General features: G+C 52.3%; 1 protein-coding gene and 1 long non-coding RNA gene across 2 annotated transcripts in view; both read right to left on the reverse strand.

The window, feature by feature from the left end:
• LOC111944285 (uncharacterized) overlaps nt 1-14,713 on the reverse strand; it is a 211,548-nt gene that overhangs the window by 100,953 nt on the left and 95,882 nt on the right. The window lies entirely within an intron of this gene.
• LOC147647207 (uncharacterized) lies at nt 818-1,796 on the reverse strand. Its single transcript, XR_015281647.1, has 3 exons — nt 1,624-1,796; nt 1,220-1,367; nt 818-1,030 (listed from the first exon to the last, which is right to left on the reverse strand). It is a non-coding gene; the product is annotated as an uncharacterized LOC147647207 (long non-coding RNA).

Consider the following 14,713-nt stretch of genomic DNA (forward strand, 5'->3'; position numbering starts at 1 on the left):
CATGTGCCCAGCCTGCAGCCAGCCACGGCAGATCCAGCCCCTCAGCAGCTGCCCAGAGCGGGATGCTCCTGTGCCCGCTGCCATCTCCCAAAAGCTCTTGTCCCAGCCATGCCAAGGAGATGAGGACCCACCTCACACCATCCGCTGCCACAAGAAAAGCTGGTCCCAAACGATGTCCTCAGTCTTCTCCAAGGGCACGGCCCATCCACGCCACAGCTGGTCCCAAGCACTTCCTGATCCAGACTGGACCCCACCTGGAACGCTTCCTTTAGAAAAACAAACAACAAATTAATGAAAATAGGTTACAGACAAAAAGGGGAAACCAGAAAAATGGTAAAAAATCTTATGTCTGTCAGGAGCTTGAGGAAGGCCCAACCCCTACATTCTAGGGAAAAACCCACCCATGGGTGAGGGAAGCCCATGCTTTCTCCCTTCCTCCCTGCACTGTCTCCCAAAATCACGGTGATCCCAAAGCAAAGCAGGGGAGTGGAGCAGCCCAAGCCCTTCCTTGGCTGCACAGCAAAGCAGCCGTGCTCAGGTTCTGGAGTCCCACCTGTGCTCCTGCCATGGGGGTTTGTTTGTGTCGGGCTGGCTGCCCCAGCCCCAGCCGGGGCACGGTGGGTGCTGGGGGCTGTTGGCAGAGCCAGGATCCCACTCCCATTTCGTATCCACCCCAGCCCACGTCCCCAGCCCTGCCAAAATCCAGCTGGGCAGCCACTGAGGAATCAGCTGCATCTGCCCCAGCAAAGGGGAAACCTTTGGTTCCCGGCCAATGCACAAATCTGGGAGCATCCCCCTGGGTCTGGACTTACCTGAAAATTCCCTGTGGAGCCTGGCTTTGAAGAAGGTGCCAGAATCAAAGTCCATCATCGCCAGCTCCCGCTGGCCAGGTGGAGGAAGAGGTTGTCATCCTTGCTGCTGTTCCTCCATGTCTCCAGCAGCAGCAGCAGCCCCACCTGGTACAGCTTCTCCAGGGGCTCCTTCTTCCCTGGGGTGACACCAGGCTGTCAGGGTTCTGCCCAGGGCCCGGCTGTCAGTGAAGCAGGACAAGCAAAACCAGCTCAGATGGTGCCCACCAGTGCTGGGCAGAGCAGCTCAGCTCCAGCACAAGGGCTGTGTGTTCCCATTCCATGACCCCAGTGCAGTGACACAGGCAGGACAAAAATGTCTGGGTTTCTTTGCTGCTGATTGCCAGGGCATCTGTGGAGCTGTAACTTACCAGGTCCCTGCATCACTGTGCCCGTGGCTCTCTCCCTTCTTCTAGGGCTGATGAATATCCTGCATCCAGGGATCACAGGACAGGTCTTCTAATGAGGGCCTGTCCAAGGAGTTCAGGGATAAACACCACCTGATCAGAATCTGGCAGTCTGGGGAGAGAAACCACAAACCACTGGTCTGTTGGAGAAGGCTCCTGTCGGCTTTGCCCCACTATTCCCGTGCCCAGGCCACGCTGGATGTGCTCAGAGCTGGGCCTAAACTTTCCCATCAATTCTTTGTTTTGGAGGAGAGCAGGAGAGCAGGACATGTGCCACCTCCTCAGCAGCTGCCAGAGCGGGATGCTCACGAGCCCGCTGCTGTCTCCCAGCACTGGTGTTCCCCCCGTGCCCAGAGATGAGGATCCACCTTGGGAGAGCCGTTGTGGCAGCGGGAGCTGGCCCCATCTGATGTTCCTGCCCCTCCTGAAAGGGTGCTCCCCGCAGACCATCTCGTGCAGCAGGATGCCCAGGGACCAGACGGTCGCTGCCTCGCCATGGTACCAGCCGAAGTCGTTCCATTCCGGGGGGCTGTATGACGGTGTTCCTATGGAATATGGATGGAGCTCATCAGGGGGATGCTGCTGCTCCCAGAGCCTGGCCCCAGCATCCCTGGGCATGTGGGGGCTGCCCCAGTGGCCCACGGGGTGACCTGCTGCCCTCTCGCCAGCACCTGGGACTTGGGTACAAACCTGGGGTTGGAAAAGAAGCCACTGGTGCTGGAAGAGGGCAGCAGAAACCCTGGCAAGGCCTGACCATGACACACAAAGGGAAATACCCACTCCGTGCTGGGGAAAAACCACACCCACATCCTCCCTGCTGGCATTGCCCAAAAAATATCCTGAACCAAGGCAAACCAGGTGAGCAGAGCAGTCCAAGCCCATTCTCACCTGCACACCAAACCAGCTGGTGCACCAGTTCTGGCTCCCCCTCTCTTCTACTCCCACCCATGGGGGATTTTGTCAGGCTGGCTGCCCCAGCCCCAGCCCCAGTCCTGGGAGAATCCCTCCTGCCACACCCAGGTTGGGCCAGGAGATGCCAGGACCAGGATCACCACCCCTGTGTGGGCTCACCTGCAAATTGAGTGTAGGCTGTGTCCTGCAGGTAGGTGCCACAGCCGAAGTCAATCAGTTTTGCCTCGCCGGTGTCCAGGTCTACCAAGACGTTCTCCGGTTTGATATCTCGGTGCAGGACCCCGCAGCTGGTGCAGTGCCGCACGGCCGCCAGCACCTGCTGGAACAGCTCCCGCGCCTCTTCCTCGGACAGGAACCTCCGTGCCCGAATGAAACGTCGCAGGTCCTGACACCGCTCCGGGCGCTCCAGCACCATCACGATGGTGTTGGGGAGCTCAAACCATTCCAGCAGCTGCACCACACCGGGGAAGCCTGTGGACACCTTGTCCAGCAGCACTATCTCCAGGGGTGCGCTGGTGCCGTCGGGCTGCGGGAGGAGCACGGTGCCGTCAGTGGGGCTGAGGCCGTGCCAGGGCTCGGGGAGCCCTCAGCCAGCCCGGGATGCTCTGTGCCCTCCGCTGGCCCCACGCCCGCTCTCCCTGCAGGTGTCCTGGCGGCTCCCACCCTGCCGGGCCCCGGCTCATCCCCGCCCGGCACGGCCCGGCTTCTGCCGCTGGCCCCGCTCACTCACCAGCTCGCCCCAGTGCCGGACGCGGTTCCGTGGCACCTTTTTGATGGCCACCTGCAAGCCAAAGGGAACAGCGGATTCAGCTCACCGCCCACCGTGTCCAGCCCCATCCTCCTCCTCCGCCCCCTCCTCCTCCTCCGCCCGCCGCCGGCCCCTCTGCTCACCGGGAGTCCGTCCGAGAGCCGAGTGGCCGCAAAAACTCTGCCAAAGCCGCCGCGCCCCAGCAGTGACCCCACTCGGTAGCGCTGCTGCAGGGCCTGCTGCGCCTTCCCTGGGGAAGAGACGCGGCCGTCAGTGCTCGGCCCGGGGCCAGGAACGGCCCCCGAGCGCTCCCCGAGCTCCCCGGGCCGGGCACCCGCAGGCGTTCCCTCATTGGAACGCGACAGCGGCGGAGCTCGGGCCGGGGAAGCCGCAGCGGAGGCGGCGGCAGCGGCCGCACCGCCTGTGTCCTCCGCGGGCCCCGGGAGGAGCCGGGGCCGGGGCCGGGGCCGGGGCCGGGGCCGGGGCCGGGGACGGGGCCGGGGCCGGGGCCGGGGTCGGGGCCGGGGTCGGGGTCGGGCCAGGCGGAGCCAAAGGGCAGCGATGCCGCCCCAGCCCCTGGCACTGATGCCCGCCCAGCACAGCCAGAGCCAGGCGAAGAGGAGACCTCGGCGGGATGGGCGGAGACGGGGCCGGGGCCGGGGCCGGGGCCGGGGCCGGGGCCGGGGCCGGGGGCGGGCTGGGGGCATGGCCCGGGCGGGCAGGGGGAGAGGGAAACTGGAAGAGGAGGGGACGCTGGAAAAGGGAGACGGGGAGAAGATGAGGGACAGTGGGAGAGGGAGAAGAGAGAGAGAATTGATCAATTTTCTGCTTTCGCTGCTTCTGCTGCTGCCGCCGCTGCTGCTGCTGCCGCCGCTGCCGCTGCAGCTGAAGCCCCGGGGCCGTTTGTCCCCGTGTCCGTTTGTCCGTTGCCCGCTCGGCCCCGGCCCGAGCCCCGCGCTCCCCGGGCAGCCCCTGAGCCTGGCCAAACACGGCAACTTTGCCCTGCTGAGCCAAGAGCCAGAGTCTGGACTCCTGCACAGGGGCACAGCAATGCCCTTGGCTGCTGCTGTGCCTTGTCCCTGCTGAGGCTCAGACACCGTCTGAGCACATTCCCTGAATGCAGAATTTGTACCTGAGCCGAGCACTGCACTTGTGTCTCCAGCATTGCTTTCCAAGGAAAACAGGGCAAGGCAAACTGGCTATAGCTCAGGGTATTTTACAGGGTCTAAAACTTGCCAAGTCTCAGATCTTAGAGGTGAGAGCCATTTGGAATGAATGGGATGGAGAAACAGTGCAAGATGGAAAAGGGAAACATAAAAATAAAGAGAGAAAAATAGAGAAAAACATATTGTTCATTTCTTTGGATTTTATTTTCATTTCTTAAAAAAGCTGTTTCAATTTTCCCAGAATCTTCTCCCCAGTCCCGTCTGTTCTTTCCAAAAACCTGTCCTGGAGAACAAGGTGCAGCTCCTGTCACAAGATGTGCCCCCAGCTGCAGCTTCTCTTGGCTCCCCACACTCTGAGTGCAGCACAACTCTTGCAGCAAAGCAGGACAAATATTTGAAGGACTTGACAACTTGTTCTTTCTTTTCCTTGTGGACAAGGAGTTGTGCCATTGGTGAGGTTTTCATTGTTCCTCTTCTACCCAAAGAAAACATGATGGGCTACCAGGAATTGTTGGGGAATACAAGCCTGGCTGAATGTGGAGAAAGAATCTCCAGAGCCTGCAGCCAGCAGTGGAGAGCTCATCATTCCAACAGCCCCATGGACATCTGGAAAGTGATCTGGAACATGAAGATGGGCTGACAGAGGGAGTTTGTTTCTGTGTTCAGTTGAGATGATTCTACATCTCTTGCAGTGGGAGAAATCAAGAGAACAATCAGGTGATGATAAGCAGCAGAACATGATAAGCTGGAGCTCTCAGTGGGTGAGAGAAAGAATGTGAAAAGGAGAAATGCAGGGAATGACTTGGTGAACTTTGTGTGTAAGAAGGGTCATTTTTTCCTAATAATTCCCAGTTCATTCCCTTTGCTTTTATCCTTTTAACAAGGCCAATTGCATCTCAGATTCCCAATGAAATGAGAACCCTGAGCTTGTGGAGCTGCCTGAAAGGTGCCCTGTTCCTTTTTCTTCTGCTGCTCAGAAGAAACAATGAAGCGAGTTGGGAAGTTCTGGTTTTTCTTTCTCCTGGAGGATTTTTTCATTTGATTTGCCACTGCAGAGGCAATTTCTGTGATGGCCTCTGTCAGTTGATTCTATTTCAGCAGCAGCAGCAGCAACAGGGCTGTGTTTGAGCACTGCAAATGTGACCTGTGTGGCTTTAATTCCCCTCGACTTAGTGCTCAGGGACTTAGGAGCATCTTGATCTGTACTGATCATGATGCCTGAAACAAAAATCCTGAGTTCCCTGTGACAAAGCACAGTGGGTAGCACTGATTGAAAGAGGCAATTGCAGCTGTACTGCTAAAATTCAAGTGGCAAGCAGAAGAGGGGAAAGAGCAGCTGGGATCTACAATTGCCAAGGCCAAGGCACCAACAGCCTCCTGCTGTCACCTCAGGGTGAGTAAAACAGGGCTGAAAACAGCGCTGGATCCCGATCCTTTCTTCCTCTGAGGGCTGGCTGAGGGCAGCAGAGGCGGGCCCTGAGGAATCAGGGCTGTTTGTGGGGGATTGTTGCTGTAGTCCAGCATTGCCCTGGCAAAAGCCCTGGGAAGCCGAGGCAGGAGCAGGTGGGAAGGGCCGGCGCTGCTGCTGCTCCTGGCCGGGAGCCCCGGCCGGGCCGGGCCTGCGCCCGCTGCGCTGCGGCTGCTGCTGCTGCCAGAGCCGGGCGGGACTCGGGGACAGGGAATGGACACGGGGGGACAGCAAAGGCCTTGGGGGCTGCAGGGATGTTGGTGCTGGGGCCAGCGCCAGCACAGAGCTTCAGCCCGCAATGAACCCCGAGGGAAACGCTGGGGAAAGGCTCCATTCAGCCTTTCTTTACTCGGCGCTGTGAAGGGACCGAAATAAAAGGAGAGTGAGCAGGGCCCGACCCCTTCTCCTTTGGGAGGAGCCCCTGGGGCTGTGAGGGGCCGTGAGGGGAAATGAGAGGTTCTATGGGGCCATGAGAGGTTCTGTGGGGCCATGAGGGGCTGTGAGGGGAAATGAGGGGCCATGAAGGGACATGAGGGGCTGTGAGAAGTTCTCTGAGGCCATGAGAGGTTCTGTGGGGCCATGAGGGGTAGTGAGGGGCCATGAGGGGCTGTGAGGGGCCAAGAGATGTTCTATGGGGCCATGAGGGGTAGTGAGGAGCCATGAGGGGCTGTGAGAGGTTCTATGGGGCCATGAGAGGTACTATGGGGCCATGAGGGGCTGTGAGGGGCCGTGAGGAGCCTCAGCCCTGGCAGGAGGGGTCCCACCATGTCCCCAGGGCAGGGCAGGGCAGCCGTGAGGGGCCGCGAGTGCAGATGTGGCAGCAGAGCGGGCTTGGGGCACCTCTGGGATGGGATGAGACCCTTCCCCAGCTCCAAACCACACCAAACCCAGCATTAACAGGATGTTCCATCTTTAGAATCCACTGGCAACTTGGAAATGACTGTACAGTTTAATCCCAGTGGGAAAAGCAAGGGAATTTTCCCTGTGAGAGACATCCAGCCATTTTTATTCATGTCTAAGATTTAAAAGTCTTGACAGTGAAAAGTAATACTAATAAATAATAATAACAACAAGAACAAGAAATAAAGCCCTGAATCCCAGCAATCAGCTCAGAAACATGTTTTTGTTTGTAATAGATTAGTAGTAAAGAAATAAATGAAATAGATTTCATTTGTAATTCAGACATGTTTCATCCTTTTCCCAGTTTCTGGTCCCCTTCCTCCAGGGTCATTTCCTTTACTCACCCACTTTATAATAGGTAGAAGGGAGTTAAGCATGCCAGAAAAGACAACAAAAGGGAAGCAGCCACCACTCCAGGGAACCTGAATTGCCCCCAGGCTCGTGTGTGCACTTGAAGGGTGAGCAGGTGTTGGGGACAGAAATCTCAAACTCCTTCCAAGGCTGTTAGAAACCCACAAGTGGCAAAGTATCATTGTGGGTCAGCTCCTGCTGAAATTCCATTCCCCCACACCCTCCAAATGGGCAGGCAGGGCTGGGCTCTGGCAGGGTTCAGTTTTGAGTGCCTTGTGCTCCCTGGCATGGAAGTGATCCTATGAACTCTGGTACTGATGGATTGTGGAATGGCTGCTGAAGGAGGAGGGGGAATCTCAGCAGACAGGAAAGTCTCTTCTTCTCCCTTCTCCCTGCAGAACCCCCTCTCCAAAGAGAAATGCCTGTGCTGGGTTTCCATGGCACCCCTTCCCTCAGCCCAGTGTCTGAGCCACTGTGTGCTCTGCAGGAGCCAAAGCCAGAGGAGTCCCAGTATCAGTCACCCCACGGTCCCCACACAGAAGGAGAAAGCACTGCTTGCAGTGGGGCTGCTGATCTGTGACCCGTCCTGCTTCCATCCACCCCACTCCTCTCAGCCACAGGCACCAGAAGGATCCCAGGAAAGCCACAGTGCTCTACCAGATGCCAGGAGCACTCCCTGCTGTGGCCTCAGGGATGCTGGGTGACCTCGTGGATGAGGATCTGTGGCTGCTGATGGAATGTGTGGATGGAGGCCCTTGACAGGAGGTTGTTGGAGACACGTGTGGGGCTGAAGGAGAGATGGCAGCTGTCAGTGGGGAGGGCAGGGACCCCGCTTGTGAGTCCATTGCCTTGGACACCCTCAGCCACAGGATGTCCAAGGAGTCACACAAGGCTTTGGCACTCTCAGCCTTCTTTTCCCCAAGTTCCTGCTTTCTGTACATTGACAGTAGAGAACCTTGCTTGTTTCTACAACTAGAATAAAGGTCCCAGATGAAACAAGCCTTGCTGGTTTTAGTCAGAAGCATCAGTGACCAAAAGTTGTATTTCCATTGGTTTGGTCACATCTTTGTTCCTTCTCAGTGTTCAGGCTGGGCTGTGGGGTGTCCTCATTTGCTGCATTTTCTGAGTTCCTCTTGGATCCCTTGAGCAATAGGTTGTGCCCTCTGAGGATCCTCTGTGCTCCTTGGTGACCCAGGAGAACCTTCCAGGCGGTTTTTGGGGGAGCTGCTGCTGTGATGTCACAGGAACGTTGCCGTGTCCTTGTGGTGTTCCCATTGCTGTGGGGCACAGAGGCCTCAGTGTCAGAGCGGCTCTGGGCACCTGCTCATTGCCTGAGGATCCTCCTGCCCGAGGCATTCTCAGCAGCCAGCCCAGCCCCTGACGGGTGTCCTTCTGTCCTGGCAGGGGGACAGACAGTCTGCAGGTGTGTGCAGCACAGCCAAAATGATCCAGCAAGTGGTTGCTGCAGTTTGCACTCTGCACTCTGGGGCTTCTGATGGGTATTTTTTAACTCCCTGGGCCCCTAAGTCGAGGATTTCCCCAGGTGCATGTCGTGGTTTTAAACCAGTAACTAAAAAACTACTTATTTTTTTGTTGTGAGATATGGATTAAAACAAGAGCAAAACAGGCTTAAGACTTAAAGGAATAAAGACAGTTTATTAACAAACTACAAGAATGAGAATACCAGAATAAACTTTCAGAAAACCTCCTTATCTTCTACATCTTAACTATTTCTCTGTACACATGACAACATAGAGACAAATAACTTTAGGACTTTGGTGGTTAAAAACAGTCTTAATTCTTGCTACAGTCTTTCATCAGTCTTTGTAGAGAAACAGAAGTCTCTTTCTGTTAGCTTACGGAGTTTCTCACGAGAAAACTATTTTTCATCATAGTTTTCTATTTCTCTAATGCCAGCTGCCCGGAAATCTGTCATTAGATCTTCTCCTCCCATTTCACATCTCCAAGGTGTGTATGGGTCACAGAGTTTAGGAATCTTATTTTAAGGATAAGTTATTCAAAGGCAGAAGTCTTCTTCATTTGTCTCTGTGAGCCTTCCTGGAAAACAGTTTTCTCTTTGCCCTCAAAGCTTCAAAATCTTCACTCAACTCAATTCCAGCAACTCACAGTATCACAAGCACTCTCTCTGTCTCTCTTCTGCTCAAAAGTTACACTTTGAATATCTCACTCCTCCTAATACTCTTATCATGAATTAAAGGAGTCTTTTTATACTATTATTGTCCATCTCCATAGCTTTAACAGAAAGATATTTCAGCTGTAAAGCATCTCCTTATTCTCTCTTTCTTATTTAAACTTAACTCTTTTCTTCACTGTTTTTGGTAGTTCTATGATGTCTCCTCTATGTTGATTGTCTCTCTCTCTGTCTTTCTGAGAAAAGGAGTAATCTGTATGTTTATCCAGGTAGTAAAAGAATTAAAAGCTTTAGGAAAACTGCAAGAGTTCATGGTGTTAAGTTTCAGTCTAGCAGCAAAAACTGAAAACCAAGCTCGGCTGGCCAGCGCTGCTTCTCTTCTCCCTCCCCCCCCCTCCACCCCGCGGCCTTGTAGGCCTGGAGAGGGGGGAGGAGGCCGAGACAGAGCCTGCTACCTTGTCCGAAGCCGGAAACCAAAGAGAGCAAGAGAATTCTGTCTGTACTTCTTAAGGGGGTGTTTACAAGTTGAATTCACTTTTTAATGGTCAGATCTGCTGTCAATTCTTGAAAATGACCGATAATTGGTCAGGAGGGAAAAACTCCCATCAGCCACCAGCAGCTTCAACTTCCTCTCCCTCCAAGCTGTCTTAAAGGTAAAGCTACCCCATGACAGTGCACCATATGTGCCTTTGGGTTAGCTGTGGGCTTTCTGTTCTTCCTTTGGAACAGAGGTGATTTTGAAAGAAAATTGCAATTAGGATGCCATTTATTTGGGAAAGCTCCTGCCAACAACTTCTTAAAAAAGGGGTTGTTTGTAGCCAGCAGGGTGTGCACAGCATTTGGAATTGAGCCTGGGGGGGTTCTGTTCCCCAGAGGAGAGTCTGTGGCAGTGAACCCTGGCATTCCTCCCTCTGTTTGCTGGCCCAGCCAAAAACTGGACACAGCCTTGTATTTTGTGCTGTTCTCTTGCTTGCTGTGTGATCCAAAAGGACTGTGGCTCCAGGAGGGAAGTTGTGAAAGCAAAATGCTCTCTTGGCATTGACTTGTTGTGTGGGATTTTCCAGCAGAGGCAGCTTTTTCTCCTAACAGCATCTGGTTCAGGTGAAGGTCACCTCACACATGGATACTGCACAGCTCCTTCTTCAGTGAGCAGGAAAGGAACCTTTGGTGTTCAGAGATCCCAGCTGTTCCCTTTCAACACCATCATGAGCCCAGTAAGCTCCAGTATGATCCTTGTCACATGGCAGCACTCCCAGGATGGTCCCAGTTGCCTCTGGCTAGATCAACCCAGTCAGTCCCAGTATGATGCCATTGGCTCCCAGCATGCTCCCAGTTGCTCCCAGTTAGTCCCAGTATGGGGGATGATGTGCATGGTGTGTTCCCAGTCATTCTCAGATACTCCCAGTATGAGTCCAGTCACTCCCAGTATGATCCAAAATTGGATTGCTGGGAGTCCTCATGGAATCCTGGAGACCATTGTGACACTCTAGGGCCCCATGGATCCGTGGTGACACCAGGTTGGCTGGGAGTGTTGATGTGCTGCAGGGTAGGAGGGCTCTGCACAGGGAGCTGGACAGGCTGGATCCAGGGCCCAAACCCAACAAGGTGAGGTTTAACAAGTCCAAGTTCCAGGTCCTGCACTTTGGCCCCAACAACCCCTGCAGTGCTCCAGGCTGGGGACAGAGTGGCTGGACAGCAGCCAGGCAGAAAGGGAGCTGGGGCACTGATGGACAGCAGGCTGGGCATGAGCCAGCAGTGTGCCCAGGTGGCCAAGGAGGCCAATGGCTCCTGGCCTGGATCAGGAGCAGTGTGGCCAGCAGGAGCAGGGCAGGGATTCCTCCCCTCTGCTCTGCATTGGTTGGGCAGCACCTCAAGTGCTGTGTCCAGTTCTGGGCCCCCAATTTAGGAAGGCCATGGAGGGGCTGGAGCGTGTCCAGAGAAGGGCAACAAGGCTGGTGAGGGGTCTGGAGCACAAGTCCTGTAAGTGATAGTAAAAGGTCTCAAAATCCTAGAAAATTCGGGGACTTAGAAAGGAAGTTACGTTTGGAAAGGCCTTGTAAAAGTAGGCCCTGGGAAATGTTAGGCCTTGTACTTGCTAAAGATCAGGTGAAACTGCACCTGTGTAATCAGTAGATGATCATGATACAATTGTTAGATATGATTGGATATAATTATTGTTTAAAGAACATGAGGAACAATGTTAGGGGGCATGGGGGGATCATGAGAAATCCATGCTTGGGTAAAAACAATGCATACAATAGAACAATGTAAGTTTAATAATTAATATGTAAGTTATATAATGATAGAGTATAAAACATATTCAGTTCCAAACCAAGATGGGTCAGATTTGGTACTGTGTACCCCTGACACCCAGATCTCTTAATAAAGCACCTGCATATGATCATTCGTGATTATGTGTGTTCGTGAACGCTAAAAATTTCATCAGATTTTACTGGAATTTTGTGAGATATTTGTGGAATTTTGTGGAATTTTTGTGGAATTTTGCAGGATATTGAGGATATTTTGTGGGATGTTTCTGGAATTTTGTGGGATATTGAGGAAACTTGCAGAATTTTGAAGGATTTTTCTTAGATTTTGCGGAAATTTGTGGACATTTTGTGGGATGTTTCTGGAATTTGGTAGGATTTTGAGAAGATTTAGGGTTTTTTTTAAATTTTTCAGCAATTCCGTGGGATTTTGCTGGAATTTAATGGGATTTTGAGAAAATATAAATAATTTTAAGGGATTTTTCTTGAATTTTGTGGGATTATCTTGAATTTTGAGGGACTTTGAATTTTGTGGGATATTGAGAAAATTTAAATAATTTTGTGGGATTTTTCTGGAATTTTGTGGGATTTTTTCTTGAATTTTGTGGATTTTTGTGGAATTTTGTGTGATATTGAGGAGACTTGAAGAATTTTGAAAGATTTTTCTTAGATTGTGTGCAAATTTGTAAAGATTTTGTGGGATGTTTCTGGAATTTGGTAGGGTTTTGAGAAGATTTAGGAAATTTTGTGGGATGTTTCTGGAATTCTGTGGGATTTTTGTGGAATTTTGTGGGATTTTTATAGAATTTTTTGGGATATGGATGAAACTTGAAGAATTTTGAGGGATTTTTCTAGGATTGTATGGAAATTTGTAATTATTTTGTGGGATGTTTCTGGAATTTTGGGGGATTTTGAGTAAATTTTCTTGGGCATTTCAAGAATTTTGTGGCATTTTTCTGAAATTTTATGGCATTTTGAGAAAATTTAAATAATTTTGTGGGAATTTTCTGGAATTTTGTAGGATTTTTTGGGAATGTTGTGGAATTTTCTGGGATTTTGTAGGATTTTGAGAAGACTTGAGTAATTTTGAAAGATTTTTCTTAGATTTTGTGGAAATTTGTTAAAATTTTGTGGGATATTTCTGGAATTTGGTAGGGTTTTGAGAAGATTTTTCTGGAGTTTTGTGGGATGTTTCTGGAATTTGGTGTGATTTTGAGGAGGCTTGAAGTATTCTGAGGGATTTTTCTTAGATTTTATAAAACTTTGTGGAATTTTGTGGGATATTTGAGGAATTTTGTCAGATTATTCTGGAATTTTGTAGAATTTTGTGGGATTTTGAAGACACATGAAGAATTTTGATGGATTTTTCTAAGATGGTGTGGAAATTGGAGTAGATTTTGTGGGATGTTTCTGGAATTTGATGGGGTTTTGAGAAGATTTAGGGAATTTTATGAGATTTTTCTGTACTTTTGAGGCATTTTTCTTAGATTTTGTAGAAATTTGTGGAATTTTGTGTGATTTTTGTGGAATTTTGAAGGATTTAGAGGAGACAGGAAGAATTTTGAGGGATTTTTCTTAGGTTGTGTGGAAACTGGACATTTTGTGGGATGTTTCTGGAATTTGGTGAGATTTTTGTGGAATTTTGTGGGAGTTTTGTGGAATTTTGAAGGATTTTGAGGAGACAGGAAGAATTTTGAGGGATTTTTTCTTAGATTTTGTGGACATTTGTAATGATTTTGTGGGATGTTTCTGGAATGTGGTGGGGTTTGGAGACGATTTATGGATTGGCTGCTGCTGCTGTCACACAGCCAGGGGGGCCCTGAGAGCGCGGGGCGGAGCTGTGCCGTGTGCAGAGCCCGCCGCTGGCTGTGATTGGCTGCTGCTGCCGTCACTCGTGGCTCTGTCGCGCGTTGATTGGGCAGAGCGGGGACAAGCCCGGCCCCGCTGGCGCCCCCAGGGCGGCCGTGGGGCAGGAGAGCCGCCATTGCTGGAGCGTCTGTGCGGGCCCGGCAGCGGCGGCAGCGGCCGGAGCCCGGTGAGGCGGCGGCGGAGCTCGGAGGCGGCCCCAGCCATCGCAGGTGGGAGCCGCGCTCGGTTCTGCGGGGGCTCGGGGCTCGCTGCGGGCCCGGGAGGGGGCGGCGGGGGGCTGTGGCGGGTGGCTTGTGCCGTGGCCGGCCCGTGTTGGCCCTGGCGTGAGGGCGCTGCGGGAGCGGCTGCCCGCGGTCTCCTTCCCGCTGGGGCCTCGGCAGGAGCCGGTGCCGGAGCAGCGCTGGCTCGTCCCGCTTCGTGTCGGTAGCCCGGAGGTGGCTGCGCTGTGCCCGGGGCTGGGCGGGAAAATTCCCGGCGCCAGAGGTTTGTGTGGCCAAAGGAGCCAGAGGAGCGGTGTGAGAGTGACTTTATTGCTGCCCAAAGGGAGAGGCCGTGGGGCATTTGCCGTGCGCTCTCTCCAGCTGCTGGAGGACGCGGCCTCGTTTTTGTCCTGATTTTCCCGGCCGCGTGTCCCTGTCCCTTTCCCCACTGGCGGAGGTGCTTGGAAGGTTCAGACTTCCCCATCTGCCTCCTGCATGTCCCGGTTAATATGTACCCACCACTTTTGTATAATATCCGATATTGATGGCTCTGTTAAGTCTTTGTTCTTCTGGAAGTTCAGGAATTTAGCGGGGACTTTGTCAGAGCAGCGGTCCTTGTCAATTGGTAACATTTTCTGAAACTGATGCTTTCTCCCATTGCTTCCGTATGTGCAAGTCCCTGGCCCTATCTGCAAGCAGACGAGATTCACTCATTTGGTCTGTTTTTTCTTCCTGGGTGTTCTTTGATTTTGGGATTGCTCTCAGTGCCCTCATTCGCTGTCCTTTTGTAGCCGTTTGTGGCTCAGGAGGCCTGGCTGCCCCCTGCATCCCCTTGCTCAGCTGCTGAATGAGCTGCACTCAGCAAGGTGCCGTGCATGGTGAAAAGATGAGAGCTGCTGTAGAACATAAGAGGAGAAACTGCATTTGTTTAACCCATGGTCTGCCAGGGAACCACAAAAAAGTTGCCCATGCCCATCCTTTCCACATTTGGACCGGTACATGAGCTCTTTTCTTACATCCTTGTTATCTGTTTCTCCACTTTTCCTCTGTGATGTATTTGCCAACAGCAGTTTGAGTCATTTAACTTTGCACAAACTCTGCCTCCTTTTCCTGCTGAAAGATAATCTGACCCAATCCCATGGTGAAATGTTGTGTTCCTCATCTGGGTGGATTGGTTGGGAAGAAAGTCAGGAACTGGAGCTGTCTGGTTGGGTATTATTTTGAGGACATCATGTAATCTAATTATACCATGGAAATGATAAATTAGTTCTCTGGCTCCTGATATGAATTTGTTAGGGTTCCCATGGCCTGGCCCATGGTGTTGCAGGATTTGTTCTGGTGGCCATTCATCTTTTCCCCATTTTTGGGTGCTCCCTCAAGCCAGGGCTGCATCAATTTTTGGCTTTTCTCTAATTAAATCAGCAC

Source organism: Cyanistes caeruleus, unplaced genomic scaffold, assembly GCF_971803275.1.
Source record: "Cyanistes caeruleus unplaced genomic scaffold, bCyaCae1.hap1.1 HAP1_SCAFFOLD_65, whole genome shotgun sequence".
NCBI classification, from domain to species: domain Eukaryota; kingdom Metazoa; phylum Chordata; class Aves; order Passeriformes; family Paridae; genus Cyanistes; species Cyanistes caeruleus.